At 35.0% G+C, this 16715-nt stretch overlaps 1 protein-coding gene across 1 annotated transcript in view; it reads right to left on the reverse strand.

The window, feature by feature from the left end:
* The window catches only part of N4BP1 (NEDD4 binding protein 1), a 51464-nt gene that overhangs the window by 33117 nt on the left and 1632 nt on the right, over positions 1–16715 (reverse strand).

The raw sequence follows: 16715 nt of genomic DNA on the forward strand, positions 1-16715 counted from the left end.
TATATATATAACAATGTAAATGGAAAGGAAAAAAACACAAAACAGAAAAAGTACAAAATTTCAAAGAACAGGATTGGTCCCAAAGATGACAAATCTCTCTCAACTACTCTGCAAAGAGGCACAGAATTCACAGGTATGGGAATAATGAATATATTATTACATGATAAGTTTAATATGTGTGTGTGTATGTGTGTATACATATAGATCAGTTTTGATGATTTTTTTCTTTTTTCTTTTTTTCTTTAAAAAACAAATAATATATGAGATGACTCTCTTGGAAGGCAAGGGACACAGATGGAAGAAGAAATTCCTTTCTGACTCTAGATTCTTCTTAATCATACTGATATTTTAAATATCAACCCCATGTTGTATAAATCATTGTTCTAGTGGGTGGTACCAAGAAATATTTTCATCTTGTATTCAGGATCAAACAATTCTTTTGTTTCAGCAACTTTTTTTGAATTACCTCTAACAGCCCTCTTGATCTTGCTTTATGAAGGACAGATTGGAGAAAAGATGGATAACAAAACAGGAAAACCAATTAGGAGGTTTTTAAAATAGTACAGAAGTGACAAATGGAGACAGAATCAATAGGAAAGAGTAAATGATGGACTTTTTCCTTTCCCTTACTATGATACACAACTAGAATTCCAAGGTTATAGGACTGGCTGATAAAAGGATGATGGTGTCAAAATAAAAAAGGGGGGATGGGGTGGGGAAGTTAGTAGAGAAAGATGATTCTGTTTTGTTCATATTGAATTTGAATTGCTGAACATTCTAGAAGGTTGGAGGTACAGGTTTGGAGTTCAGAAGGTTAAAACCAGATGTTCATTTCTAGAAGTCAACTGCTTTAAATATTTCTCTTATCAAACAAGCATAAGTATGACTATTAAGTGTCAAGCTAAAATTAAGAGTCTTATCCTTCAAGGAACTTCTACTCAAGCCCAAAGTCAAGTAACAACTCTAAGAAGCCTATTAACTAATAATCTCTTTACTTTTAATCATTCAACAAGCATTTATAAAGTATTTATTATAGCCTAACCCTAAATTAGTTGCTAGAGTTACAAAAATAAAATAATATAAAACAAAAACAATTCCTCCCCTTAAGAAGCTCCTATTATAAAAGGGGAAACAATCTACTTAAATGAGTATGATCATTAACTGGAGGTAATTTCTGAGAGGAGACATTAGAATTGATGGGAACCAGGAAAGGCAGGGATTCAACTGAGCTTTTAAATAAACCCCACCAAACATTTTTTAAAAATGCCCCCAAACAAGTTCTAGAGAAGTAGAACCCACAGAAGGATGGAGTAAAATAATTTTCCAGTTCAAGGCAACTTAGAAGGTCATCAGAAAAGGTCTGTTCCATCAGGTTTAGAGTGGAGGATAGGCCAGACCTGTACAGACCAAGCCCCAGAAAGTAAGGAGCAAATCCTGGAGAAGACTGAATCAATGGAGGCAGTGGTAGTTTCCTAACCTCTCAGTCCCTGAAAGGGGGTTGGACAACTAGTCAGATGGAGATTACAGGGGTCTCTTTGCTAGCAACAGGATCAGGACATCTATTAGAGTTGATCATCACATAATCTTCTTGCTGCTATGTACAATGGTCTCTTGGTTCTATGACTCTACGAGACATCAAGAAACTAAAACAAAATCAAAATATTGAAAAAGTTAAAAAAAAAATTTGAAACATCTCATTGGAAAAACAACTGACCTGGAAAGATCTATGAGAGGTAATTTAAGAATTATTGAACTATCTGAAAACCATGATCAAGAAAAAGAGCTTAGACATCATTTTTCAAGAAAGTCTCAAAGAAAACTTCTCTGATATTCTAGAACCAGAGGGTAAAGTAGAAATTGAAAGAATTCATTGATCACTTCCTGAAAGAGAAACAAAACGAAAACTCCCAGGAATATTATAGCCAAATTCCAGAATCAGGAAGAAAATATTGCAAGCAGCCAAAAAAGAAACAACTCAAATATAGCAGGGCAACAGTCAGGATAACATAAGATTTTGCAGTTTCTACATTAAAGGATCAGAGGGTTTTGGAATATGAAATTCCAAAGGACAAAAGAGTGACATCTATCCAGCAAAACTGATATAATCCTTCAGTGGAAAAATTGGACATTCAAAGCTATAAAGAGTTTTCAAGCATTCCTAATAAAAAGCCCAAAGCTGAATAGAAAATATGACTTTCAAATACAAGATTCAAAAGCATAAGAAGGAAATAAGAAAAAGAAATTATTATAAAGGCTTTAACAAGATTAAATTAATTATATTCCTACATGAGAAAATGATATTTGTAACTTCTAAAAAGGTGAGTTGAATATGATGGGATAATTATCTAAAAAAAAAAAATGTTAAGAGACGAGAAAGAACAAATCATTGGGAGAAGGGGAAAGGAAGAAGTAGAATAGAATAAATAACCTGACATAAGAGTTCTGAAAGAGATTTTACAGTGGAGGGGAAGATGGGAGAAGAATACATGAACCTTACTCTCATTGGAATTGGCTCAAAGAGAGAATAACATACATATTCAGTTGAATGTAGAAATCTACCTTACCATAAAGGAAAGAAAAAAAGAGGAGATAAAGAGAATGGAGGGTAAATTGAAGGAGGTAAAAAGACAGAAGGAAAACACTTTGCAGGAATGGACAGGGTAAAAGAAGAAAGAGTGTGATAAATGGGGAAAATAGGATGACGGGAATTACACAGTAATCATTACTATGAAAAAAAATTTTTTTTTACAGCATATTTCTGATAGAGACCTTATTTCTCAAAAATTTATTTAGAAAACCAAATCAAATTTATAGAAGAATAATTTCTCAATTTATAAATAATTAAGCAGTTTTCAGACTTAGTAATCAAAGCTATCTAGTTATATGGGGAAAAAATGCTCTAAATCACTATTGATTAGAGAAATGCAAATTAAAACAACTCTGAGATGCTACCACATACTTGCCATGTTGGCTAATATGACAGAAAAAGAATATAATGTAGGGGGGATATGAGAAAATTAAAACACTGATGCACTATTAATGAAGTCATACCATATACTAATGGATAGCAATCTGGAACCATGCCCAAAGGGCTGTAAAACTATGCAGACCTTTTGATCCTGAAATAGCAAGACTATATCTATATCCCAAAGAAATAAAAAACAAAAATATGCACAAAAATATTTACAGCATTTCTTTTAGTACTAGCAAAGAATTGGAAATTGATAGGATATCCATCAATTGGGAATTGGGCTGAACAAGTTAATTGTAAATTATTTTAATGGAATATTGTGCTATAAGAACTATTGAGCTTCTGCAGAAAAACCAGGAAAAACTTACTTATACGAAGTGAAATGAACAGAACTAGAAGACACAGTAACAGCAATATTGTATGATCATCTACTATAAAAAAAAAATTTTTTTAACCTATTCTCAGTAAGACAATGATCCAAGACAATTTTGAAAGATTTAACATGAAAGGTGCTGTCCATCTCTAGAGGAAGAACTAGTGAAGCCTGAATGCAGTTCAAAGATATTTTTCTTTACTTTTTTTCTTCTTTTAGGTTTTTTTCCCCTTCCATTGCATGACTTATACGAATATGTGTTTTACATAATTACACATTTATAACCTATGTCAAATTACTTGCCTTCTGGGGGGCGGGATGGGGGAGGAGAAAGTAGAAAGAGAATTTGGAATTCAAAAGTTTAAAAATATGTTAATATATGTTTTTACATGTAATTGGGGAAAAATAAATTAAAATTTAAAAAATAAATTAAAATTTAAGAAATAAAACAAAACCCCCCAGGAAAACCAAAAGGCAAAGGTGAATAGAAAGGGAGTTTCAGGCATGGAATTCATTCAATGAAAATGCACTGACTATGGAAATGGCGTATTTTAATGTACAAAAACAAGATGGCCTAAACTGCAGAGAATATTGAGGGGAATAAAATGTAAAACTATTAGGAAGGGGCCAGCTTATAAAGGGTTTTAAAAACCAATTAGGACTTAAGATTTGATCCTGGAGGCAACTAAATATTATTGAAATGTAGGGTAAACTGGTCAGAACTACAAATTTCACTAAGTGAAAGATGTCCTGCATGGATGCCCATCAATTGGAGAATGACTGAATAAAAGTTATGGTATATGAATAATACAGAATATTTTTGTTCTATAAGAAATGATCAGCAGGACGATTTCAGAGGGGCCTGGAGAGATTTACATGAACTGATAAGTGAAATAAACAGAACCAGGAGATTATACACAGCAACAAGAAGATTATATGATGATCAATTCTGATGAACGTGACTCTTTTCAACAATGAGATGATTGAAGCCAGTTCCAAAGATCTTGTGATGAAGGGAGCCATCTAACCCAGAGAGGACTGTGGGAACAGTGTGGTTCACAACATAGCATTTTCACTCTGTTGTTGTTTGCTTGCATTTTATTTTGCTTCTTTTTATTTCTGGTCTGCTTGATTTTTTTTGTATGGGAAGATAATTGTATAAATATGTATGCATATATTGGATTTTAATATATATTTCTACCATGTTTAACATATATTTGGGCTACTTGCCATCTAAGGGAGGGAGTGGGGAAAGGAGGAGGGCAATTGGAACACAAGATTTTACAAGGGCTAATATTGAAGAATTGTCCATGTGTATGTTTTGAAAAATAAAAAGCTTTAAAAAAGAAAATATATATATAGCTACAAAGTTACTGAGTTTTTAAAAGAGATATTAGTAATTATATCAATAAACTGATGGGGTGTTGACCATGAAGGTATTAGCCTTCGATTTAACTGAAATTCAACAGATTAGGCTGAGAACTTGAAAAAGGAAGTGAAATCACTTTAAAATTCCAGTGTAGTAATAAGCTTTGTCAAAAAACAATTTGAGAGTCATTTGTTACAACATTTTATCACCCTCTAAATGTTGGCCATGAAAAAAACCTTAAAAAGTCATTCTTAGAGAACACTTTCCTGAGGTGGTTTTTATAACTCCAGTTTTTGTTGTTGTTGCTGTTGTTGTTTTTAAGCAGCAGTTCAAGGAAATTATGATAGGCCACCAGCTCATTTTCTGGTAAAACAAATTTCACTTTATTGGTAATTTATACATTTGAAATTATATGACATGAGCAAATCCAACTCTCATGAATTCATTTTTATTATGGTGGCTCTTCAGGGACAAAGTAAACAAAACAATACTAAAGCAACCTTGACATTTTCAAAACAGGACAGCATCTAATTAGTGCTTTCTTCTAGGGGTTTATTTATTTTCTCCTTCAGTCTACAAATATCTGAGAAAAAACAAGACCAGGTGGATTCCTCTATCTACATTTGGCTCTCTTCTTCCAGCTCCCTTTAAAAAAAAAAAAAGTCTCTTTCCCAAAACAAAAACTGAACTGGTATGGTAAGATTTTGTTTTCCCAAAAAGCACTTATATGTTCTATTTCAACATCTTCAGATTATAGGATATAGATATGATCTGTTTAGCAGGGCACAGCCAAAAGATGTTCTTCTGATTCCTGCTTTTCAGAGAGTAACTTCTCAATTCTCACTTCTATACTCATTTGTATCTCCCACACAAGTCTGTCCTTAAGACAGAAAGAATCTGAAGACTTGAAGATAAAAGGCCAGGAGAAATGAAATACAATGCTAAATCAAGGACATATGAAGACAGTGGACAATATTTAGGATCAGAGTCCAAAAAATAAGCAATGTTGGACAGTTTAGTTCGCAATTAGCATTTTTAAAAATACAATTTCTCACAATATAAGTAAAAAACAAAAACAATACAAGTGCTATATAACCAATTTACAAATGAGGAAGCTAAGAATCTGAGAAATTAAGCAACTTACAATTACACAATCAGCTGACATCTGATGCAGACTTAGACATAGGTTTTCTTGATTTGGGGTCTAAATGCCTTTACTTCAAATATGCACCTCAGAATCTATATTGCTATAACATGTTTTATCTTTTTCTTTCATCTTCTATCCCTCTCAGTCAAAAGACATTTATCAAGTGCCTACTATGTCCAATTTGCTATGCTAGGTGAAGAAAGGAAGCAGATTGCTGACTTGAGGACAGATTTTACAAAGATAAAAATGCAGAAAATAGAATATTGGAGTAAAGGAAGACCAGAGAACTTATTTTGTTTGGAATATAGAATAAGTGAAAATAATGTGGAAAGTGAAATATGGAAAGGAAAGCTAGAATTAACATGTTGAGCTTTATCTGCCAAGCTAGAGTACTTCTTTTACTTATGAATGATTCTTCACAATCCTGTTTGGGGTTTTCTTGGCAAGGATAGTAAAATTGTTTTGCTATTTTCTTCTCCAACTCATTTTACAGATGAGGAAACTGAGGCAAGCAGGGTTAAATGACTAGCTCAAAGTCACACAGTATGTATTTGAGGCCACGTTTGAACTCCAGAAGATCCAGATTCTTGATTCTGAGCCCAACACTCTAAGCAATGTAGCACCTAGCTGCCCATGCCAAGCTAAGAAACCTTTCATTTATTTTAGAGGCAACAGGGACCCACTGAGGTTTACTGAATAAAGAGAGACATGTCCATAACTACTTCAGATAGATTATTTTGGCAGCTGTATGATGGATGGATTGAAGAGGGGAAGAGACTGGAAACAAGGACACCAATTCAGAGGCAATCACAATTTTTCAGGGAGGCTTGGTAATAAAGTGAAAAGAGTTCTAAGCTTGAAGTCAGGAAGTTCCTGAGTTCAAAAGTGGCTTCAGACGCTTACTAAGCTGTGTGATACTGAGCAAGTCACTGAACCTATTTGCCTCGGTTTCCTCATCTAGAAAATGAGCTGGAGAAGGAATGGCATATCATATCTTTGTTAAGAAAAATCTCCAATATCTTTGTTAAGAAAATGCAAATGGGATCACAGAGTCCACACAGCTACAACAACTCAACACTAACATATTTCAGGTGAGAGCTGATGAGAGTGGAGAGAGGGACAGATGCAAGCAATATGATGGAAATGATATGACAATCCATCTCCCTGCTTAATGTTTTTTTTTTTTTACCCAAGATGTCTTCCATTTCTATAATGAACTTTCTCCTCATTCTCATTCCTATAATATGCTTCTTTCCCATATCTCCTTCTGAGAATTCCTAGCTGTCTTCAAGGTTCAACCTAAGAATTACCTCCTAATAAGGTCATTGCTGATAAGCTCACTAACTATGACAGCCCATTGCCTATTGTCTGTTTAGTATTTACTTGTGTATGTACATATATTATTATCCCTCCTCAAAAAGTAAGCTACTTAAGTGTAGACTATTTCCTTTCAGGAAGGAAAGGACACTAGAAACTAGAATTATGAAATGTTTCCTGTAGGAAGTGTCACCTGGGCTAAGCCTTTAAGGTATGGAAGAATTCTAAGAGGTACTCTTTTATATAAGCAGATTCCTGACTTGAGGACAGACTTCACTTCAACAAGACAATTATATTACTCATTCCTAAGTGATTCTCCTTTGTCTTCCTTTTCTTCTGTCAAGTCCCATGTGGTACCTCTCCTTTTACTCTTTTAGAAGACCTTATTTCAGATTTTACTGGGGAAAAAGTTCCATTTGCCTGGAGTTCCCTCTTTTTTTTACATCCTGAAAGCCCCTGATATAATTCTTCATTTTCCATTCTCTCTCTCTCACCAATAACAATAATACCATATTCATGGTGGGTAGAGGCACCCAAATTCTTCCAGGATTCCCCTCCAAACAATACCTCAAATCAAATTCTTAAGTGATAGAGCCAACAAAACATCAGGATAAAACATTTTTCCAGCCTAAGAAAACGTAGGAGGTTGGCAGTAGAGGTTCATGACATGAGTGGTGGGCATGTGACAGCAGCAGCAGCTTCAAGAACTCTTGGCTGAGATGGTAAGACAGTTGGACAGCTGGTCAGAGAGTGCTCACAGAGGAACCTGTGTGGCATTAAGTGCAAGAATCAGCAATGTTTGACAACTCTATTGCTCATATGCAGTGTTAGGTCACAGTTCCAGAAAGGAGAGAAGTGCTTCTGTTTGATCACAGGGGAGCAAGGGTCCTATTCAGTTCTAAAGCAGAGAAGAACATAAACATTTGCAACAGTTCCAGGGCTGAGAGGAGTGCTAGCACTAGCAGCTAGAAGGGAATAGGGGTATTTTTTGGTTAAAGACTATAGCAAAGACTAGGAGATCTTTCCCCAGACCATACCTTGGAAATGCAGAAAATCTGCAGATCCTCAAAACAACCTCTGTAGCAACAAAAAGCCTGAAGTTTGGAATACTATCTACCTATTCTGAGGTGAGGAAAGGTCAACTTCAATATTAAGTTCAAAATCAACAAGTAGGCTGGAAAATAACCAAACAACAATAAAAACAAACTTGACCATTAAAAACTACTATGGTATCGGGGAAGATCAAGACACAAACACAGAAAAAAACAAACAAACAAAAAAAACCAATAAAAATGAACACAACTACAAATAAAGTTTCAAAGAAAAAACTTAATTGTGCAGAAGCCCAACAAGAATTCCTAGGATTGTTAAAGAGATAAGAATGGTGGAGGAAAAACTGGGAAAGCAAGAAAATTAAGAAAAAATAATTTAATAGTTTGGTAAAACAGGTTACCAAAATACTGGAAGAAAAAAAATGGAATTGGCCTAATGGTAAAAGAGATACAAAAATTCACTGAAGAAAAGGACTCAAAAAATAGAAAAGAAAAATAAAAACTACCAAAGAAAAACAAGATTATAAAAAATAGTTAACCAACTAAAAAAGGAGATACAGTATCACACATGAAAATTCCTTGAAAATTAGAATTGGGCCAGGGTAAGCCAGTGAAGCTCTGAGAGAACAAGAAAAAAGAAGGTTATAAAGAATGAGAAAACAAAACAATGTGAAATACCTTATAAGAAAAATAATATATCTAATGAATATTTGGACTGCCAAAAAAAAAACTTTTATCAAAATAATGCAGGAAATAACCCAAGAAAATTGTCCTGGAGTAATGGAACATGAAGAGAAAGTAGAAATAGAAAATATCCACTAATCACCACCTCAAAGAGATCTTTTGGGGAAAACGCACAGGATTATTGCCAAATTTTGAAACCCTTAAGATCAAAGGGAAAATTTTGTAAGAAATAAAGAAAAAAAATCAAATATGCTGAAGCTACAATTTGCTACAAAAAAAGATCACAGGTCCTGGAATCATATCAGTCAAAAGGACTAGGCCTACCACCAAAAATATTGTATCCTGCAAAATTATCGAATGAGAAAAAAAAAAAGGACCTTCAAAGAACTTGCAGATTTTCAGGACTTTCTATCAACCAAACCCAAACTTAACACAAAATTTAACATTTATTAAGAGCCAATATAAAAGATCAATTTTAAAAAATTTAACATGGACAAATTATTTTTTATATAAAATGTGTGTACTATATGTTTAAGATTCACATCAACAATAGGGTAGCTCAAAAGAAAGATTGACAGAGTTAAGGTAAAAATAAGGTTAAAAAAATATAACTTCATGTTATATAAATGAAGTACAAAAGAAGAATAGACACAGAGGTATTAGAGGAGGTAGGAGTGCTTATAGTTCTGAAAACCTACTCTTATCAGGAATGGGTTCAAAAGGCAACACTACATATATATCATGAAGGGTATAATACCCTCCAAAATCTATAAAGAAATATGAATGGGTGAATGGGGAAGCAAAGGATGAGAAAAAAGCCAAAAGAGGAATCCTTGGACGGAGTGGGTGGGGGGGGGGAGGAAGAGGGGAGGAGGAGAGAAGTTAAGTAACAACAAGGCAAATTATGAAACAGAACTTAAATAAAGGGTCAGGAGGAATGAGATGAGTGTATATGTGGGTATGAATGTGAGTATGTACATGTGAATACACACATGCGTGCACACACACATCTTAATTGTAGCCTGCTTGGGGGTTGGGGATGAAAGAGGGAAAAAAGAATAAAGTAAATAAGGCGTATAGCAGAGAACCAAAGAAGAATTTACAAGGAAGTCATTTATGAACATAATTTCTTCTTTAAATATATATACTTTTTTAATCTGGTAATTTGTTGTTATATATTTTGAATTCTCCCTGATGTTATGCTGGGCATATGACAATGCGCTCTCTTGTTTTGTTTTATTTTGTTTTGTATTTCTTTTTCCTTGTTCTATTTTTTCAAATAAAATAAATTTTAAAAAAATACTGTCAAGGGGCAGCTAGGTGGCGCAATGGATAGAGCACCAGCCCTGAATTCAGGAGGACCTGAGTTCAAATCTGCCCTCAGACACTTAACACTTCCTAGCTGTGTGACCCTGGGCAAGTCACTTAACCCCAGCCTCAGGAAAAAAAAAAAAAGAAAGAAAGAAAGAAAGAAAAAAATACTGTCACCTCAAAACAGACCCTCCCCCCCAAAAAAAGGCACAAAAGGTCAGAGATTCTCAAACCAAAAATCCTAGAAACATATCCAAATTCCAGAGCTTTCAGGTCAAGGAAAAAATATTTCAAGTGGACAGAAATAAACAAGTCAAATATCAGGGAGCTACAATTTGAATCACACAAGATTTTATAGCTTCCAAGTTAAAGGAACAGGGGACTTACAATATGCTAGTCCAGAAGGCAAAAGAACTAAGATCACAGCAAAAACAACATACCCAGCAAAACTTCGTGTGATCCTTCAGGGAGAAAGAAAATCTATTTAATGAATTTCAAGCATCCCTTCTAAAAAGACAGAGCTGAAATGAAAATTTGATTTTCAAACATAAGATTCAAGAAAAGCATAAAAAGTTAAACACATATGAGAAACCATAAGGGATTCAACAAGGTTAAACTTTTTATATTTCTATTAAGGAACATGATACATGAAACTCCTAAAGATTTTATCACTATTGGGGTAGTTAGAAGGTATATACGCAGACAGTAGGCATGGGTTTGAGTCCCTTATGTTGGAATAATCTCAAAAAAAAAAAAAAAAAAAAAAAAAAGGTGATGATAAAGATACAATAGGGACAAGGAGGAATGGAGATGGAAAGTAGAAAAAATTAAGGGCTTTTACTGTGGAAGAAAAGGTGGTAGGCAACACTTGAACCTTCTTTCATTGGAACTGGAATATATATATACATACATATATATACATATACACACACACACACACACACACTCAATTGGGTATAGAAATCTATCTTATACAACATGGAAGTAAGAGGGGGAAAAAGGATAAGAAAAAGGGGGCATGAAAAAAGGAAGGGTTAATCAAGTGAAGCAGTGATCAGAAGCAAAACAAACTCTAGAGGGTGGACAGGGTTTAAGAAAGCTAAAGAGAAAGATTAAACAGAAGAAAACAGAATGTAAGGAAATACACAATCATAACTATGAATGTGAATGAGGTGATCTCATCCATAAAACAGATAGCAGAATAGATAAGAAATAGATAAGAACAGATAAGAAATCAGAATCTTTTAGGTTCCTCTACAGGAAGAAGAATCTGGCCAAGAGATTGAGTTGAGACAGCAGATCTCCTCCCAGAGTTCGATCAGCAGTTTCTGGAGACAACAGAACATTTACAAGAATCCAACAATATATACTGTTTGAAAGAGACAGAGCTGAATCAAACACACATATACACATAGTTAAAATAAGAGGTTAGAACAGAATGTACTATATTTCAGATAAAGCAAAAGCAGAAATAGACCTAATTAAGATAATAATCAGGGAAATGATATTTTGCTAAAAGATAACACAGAAAATGAAGTAATAGTAAAAATGTTTATAGCAAAGTTTCTCTGATAAAGATTTGTCAAATATGTAGGGAAGTGAATGAAATTTACAAAAACAAAAGTGCCATTCCCCAACTAATAAATGATCAAGAGAAATAAAGAAGCCAATTTTCAGAAAAAGCTACCAAAGCCATCTATAAACATGAAAAAATGCTCTAAATCTCTATTAATTAGGGAAATGCATAATAAAAAAAAATTCTGAGGTACCACCTCCTATCTATTATTCTCCCCCCCCCCACTCCAGAGACGGGGGTTAAGTGACTTGTCCAGGGTCACACAGCTAGGAAGTGTTAAGTGTCTGAGGCCAAATTTGAACTCAGATCCTCCTGACTTCAGAGCTGGGGGCTCTATCCACTGCGCCACCTAGCTGCCCCAACAATACATTTCTTAAAAATATTTTTTTAAAAAGAAAAAACTACACTGAGACTTTTCGAACATCCTGAGGTGTCCTTAAGCTATATAATCTCAAAATAGCTAACATTTTACAAATCTTTTAAGCTTTGCAATGTGCTTCACAAATGTTATGTCCCTTGATCCTCACAACATCCTTGGGAGGTAGGTTATATTTATTTCCCACAATTTAAAAATGAATGAACGGACATACTGGGACCTGAATAGGATTATACTGCTAATACGTATCAGAGCCAGAATTTGAACTCCAGCTTTCCTGATTCCAAGTCCCCCTGTACCACCTAGTTGTCTCTGAAAAAATGACATTTCTTCAGTAATCCTAGATCTCCCTTCTTCTTATGGCCTGTTGCTAAAATTATTCTCTCACTTCCAAATCTTTATCTCCTTTATTCCAATAGCTTCTTCCAGCACTCCATGTGCAAATTCAGGTCCTTATTATCTTTAAAAAGTCCTCATTTGATCTTGTCATCTTCTGGATATCTTGTTATTTCTCTCTGTTCCTTCATATTCAAGTTCCTACAAGGACTTCTCTCACTTTTCAACCCCTTATTTATATTCTGGCTTCTGACTTCATTCAATCTAAAGTGCAGTCTCCAAAATTACCAAATAATTTCTTAAACATCAAAACTGATAGTCCTTTCTTTCTCCAACTTTCCATATATCTGTAATATTCAACAACTTAATACCCATTTCTTGATATCCTTTTTTTTTTTTTTTTTTTTTTTGAGACATTATTCTCTTTGTTCTCCTTGTCTGTTTTCTCAATCTCCTTTGCTAGATTAATACACACATTACACCCACCCTAACTCTATGGGTAAGTACTCCAAAGTTCTGCTCCAGGCTCCACACCTCTTTAAGAAAAAAGTTGACAAACTATGTATGCCCCCCCTCTAAAATGTCTGATCTCCCTCTGTTATGTCCTTTATACTCTTTTGTGCCAAATAAAATTAAAATTAAGGAATGCTGATTTTTATGGGGTCCAGCTGCATCTTGTAATCTGGGCTAAAGGATCAAAAGTACCACTTTGCTGTCTCCTTGGAAAAGATAAAAATTTCTCTAATCATCCAAAGACAGGAAAAGATAGATGATTTTACCTTTTGAAGATGATAACCAACTTAACTTATGTGGCTTAAAGACAACAAACAGATGTCCTGGAAGTATCCCAAGGGCAATAAGTGTAAGAGTTAAGTTTTTCTTTTAACTGATTAATCTTTAAACAAACTCAGAGGGAAAACTAAATTTCTGAACTCATCTCCAGGACATAGAAAAATAATCAGGCAAATAAAGATTCAATTACACTATCAATACAATATAGCATTAAAGTAATTAATTGAATTTTTTCACTCTTTTGGTGAGCTTATCAATTATCATTGGCTCAATTGCTGTCTCTGTGCCATGACTCCAAAAATGACATACCCATCCCTTATCTTTCTCCTGAGCATCAGTCTCATACCTCCAACAGCCTGTTACATACAACTTGGCTATCCCATGGACATTTTAAGCTCCACAAGTCTAAAACAGAATTTTTTAAATTTCCTTTTACACGAGGTTTAATGTTAAGATTTGTAAACTTTTAAAAAATTGATAATTGCATTAAAATATTTGTTTTTCTTTGTTAGCTTATGTTTCTCATTTTATTCTTTTGAAAACATTTATTTTTAAAAGTGGTCTACAGGCTTCCTCAGACTGCCAAAGGGACCATGACAACTAGAAAAGGTAAAGAACTTTTGTTCTAGACCTCCTCTTCTTCCCCCTCTCTTCACTTTTTTCTGTTGGAAATCTCACTATCTATTCTTCACTGCCTCTATCATCCAAATAGTTATCAAATATTATCAAATCTATTTGCACACCATCTGTTAAATCTGTCCCTTTCTCTATTCATCTTCCTAGCTCATGGCTTTATCTTTTGCCCGGTCTATTACTAGAGCATCCTAATCAGTCTCCCTCTCCTCAGACTCCCTTTTCTAATCTATCCTCTAACCAGTTGCCAAGTTGGTATTCTTAGATTAACAGTTCTAACCACATTACTCCCCCAGTAAAGAATCTTCTTCAGTAGTTTTCCTGTAAAATGAAATATCAATTCCTTTGGCTTTTAAAGTCCTTTACAATCCAGTTCTAATGTCTCTTCAAACTCATTTCCCTTTCCTGACAAACTGGCCTCCTTGCAGTTTCCTGAACATGCCACCCCCCCCCCACTCCCCACCTCCATGCCTTTGTATCTTTGCCTCCTGTCTAGGAATGCTTTCCCCATTCCCTACCACGTCTTGGATCCCTTTGCTCCACTTAAGAACTCCTTCACAAGTCTATTCCTGATTCACCTCTTCTGGTTCCAGAGGAGAAAGGGAGGCTGGTGACTTTGTAGCGCCCTCCCTTCCTCAAATCCAATTCACCTGTATCTCATGGCATCACTTCCTTGATGTCATGGTCATCTTCCAGAATGAACATGAAGGACAAACAACAAAACAACGCCCCACCATCACTGTGCATATATTCACATTTACTTGTTTTACTTATACTTATTATACATGTTATTACCCACATCTTCAGCAAAATATTAAGCTCCTGTGTAGCCCTGAAACCTAAACCACTGTCAGGAATATGACAGGCACTTAATAAAGGCTTCTTGAATTGAATTGCGTTATAGGGACACTCAAAACTGTTTCTTTCCCTATCTCTCAATTGGCTATGATACAGAATAGACATATATTTTTAAATATTTCTAGAAAAAAGATGTTCCCAGACAATTCTCAGATGATGAAATTGAAACTATTTCCACTCATATGAAAGAGTGTTCCAAATCACTACTGATCAGAGAAATGCAAATTAAGACAACTCTGAGATACCACTACACACCTGTCAGATTGGCTAAGATGACAGGAACAAATAATGATGAATGTTGGAGGGGATGTGGGAAAACTGGGACACTGATACATTGTTGGTGGAGTTGTGAAAGAATCCAGCCATTCTGGAGAGCAATTTGGAACTATGCCCAAAAAGTTGTCAAACTGTGCATACCCTTTGACCCAGCATTGCTGTTATTGGGATTATATCCCAAAGAAATACTAAAGAAGGGAAAGGGACCTGTATGTGCCAAAATGTTTGTGGCAGCTCTTTTTGTTGTAGCTAGAAACTGGAAGTTGAATGGATGTCCATCAATTGGAGAATGGTTGGGTAAATTGTGGTATATGAAGGTTATGGAATATTATTGCTCTGTAAGAAATGAGCAGCAGGAGGAATACAGAGAGGCTTGGAGAGACTTAAATCAACTGTTGCTGAGTGAAATGAGCAGAACCAGAAGATCACTGTACACTTCAACAACAATACTGTATGAGGATGTATTCTGATGGAAGTGGAAATCTTCAACATAAAGAAGATCCAACTCACTTCCAGTTGATCAATGATGGACAGAAATAACTATACCCAGAGAAGGAACACTGGGAAGTGAATGTAAATTATTAGCACTACTGTCTATCTACCCAGGTTACTTATACCTTCGGAATCTAATACTTAATGTGCAACAAGAAAATTAGATTTACACACATGTATTGTATCTAGGCTATATTGTAACACATGTAAAATGTATGGGATTGCCTGCCATGGGGGGGGGGGGGAGTGGAGGGAGGGAGGGGATAATTTGGAAAAATGAATAAAAAAAAAATAATAAATAAACAAATAAAGAAAGAAAGAAAAAAGATGTTCCCTGTCTTCAATTTGAAAGTCTAATAAATAAAATCCTTCATATCTGTCACAAATAACCTACAATTCTGTGCCCTGCGTGCGCCTCCCCCCCCCCCCCCAACTAATCAATTTGTTTTTCACTCTTGTGTGAGCCTGGAATAGTTATTTAAAAAAAAAAAAAGTTTTTCTCATCCAAGGGTTAGGTTTTAAAAGCAATAATTTAACATTAAGACACGGTGAGTTAATGCTATGATAAATTAGGAAACTAGAACATTTGTGGTAACTTATGGATAAAGTAATGAGGACTTAAGGAAATTGCCCTGGGAAGACGAGTCAATCCAAGAAATATTTCATAGCATCTCCAAGGCAGAAGGGAACTTAAAGTCATCCATTAGTCCTGAATAGGAATGCTTTCTCTACAACACCACTACAAGCGGTCATCCAGCCTCCAGCTGACTTGCAGTCATTTCATTATCAAAGAACCTGAAATTGTTTTTGTGTCAATTTGAAATTTTCCTCTCAGCAAAAAGTTTTTACTCCAAAAACTATTCCATATGACATTTCAAACACTGAAAACAGCAATTCTACCTCCCTAAATCTTCTCTTTTTAAAGTTAGATTTCCAGTTCCTTCAACTGATCCTGCTTTTTGCTCCTTGTCTAGCGGTGGTCATCGTGTTTTCTAAAATGGGGCACCCAGATTTAAATACGCTACTTAAGATGTAAGTGAAGGCCGGGCTAGCTCCCTGGAGGCCTCAGGAACAGCCAAGTCAGGAGTCAGAAGTACAAGTCCTGGACCTTTAGGGGAGAAGTGAAGGAGAGGGACAAACCAGCACGGGGCT

This window comes from Sminthopsis crassicaudata, chromosome 2, assembly GCF_048593235.1.
Source record: "Sminthopsis crassicaudata isolate SCR6 chromosome 2, ASM4859323v1, whole genome shotgun sequence".
Classification (NCBI taxonomy): domain Eukaryota; kingdom Metazoa; phylum Chordata; class Mammalia; order Dasyuromorphia; family Dasyuridae; genus Sminthopsis; species Sminthopsis crassicaudata.